We start from the raw sequence: 376 nt of genomic DNA, 5'->3' as shown, positions 1-376 counted from the left end.
AAAAAATTCAAAGTCCAGCGGCGTATTGCTTTGGCCGGCATATAAAAAAATTCAAAGTCCAGCGGCGTATTGCTTTTTCAAGCATACTTAAAAAATTCAAAGTCCAGCGGCGTATTGCTTTTGCCGGCATATAAAAATTCAAAGTCCAGCGGCGTATTGCTTTCGCTGGCATATAAAAATTCAAAGTCCAGCGGCGTATTGCTTTTGCCGGCATATAAAAAATTCAAAGTCCAGCGGCGTATTGCTTTTGCCGGCATATAAAAATTCAAAGTCCAGCGGCGTATTGCTTTTGCTGGCATATAGAAATTCAAAGTCCAGCGGCGTATTGCTTTTTCAAGCATATAAAAATTCAAAGTCCAGCGGCGTATTGCTTTTT

Source organism: Bombus fervidus, unplaced genomic scaffold (genome assembly GCF_041682495.2).
Source record: "Bombus fervidus isolate BK054 unplaced genomic scaffold, iyBomFerv1 scaffold0071, whole genome shotgun sequence".
NCBI classification, from domain to species: domain Eukaryota; kingdom Metazoa; phylum Arthropoda; class Insecta; order Hymenoptera; family Apidae; genus Bombus; species Bombus fervidus.
This window is presented reverse-complemented; position numbering follows the sequence as displayed.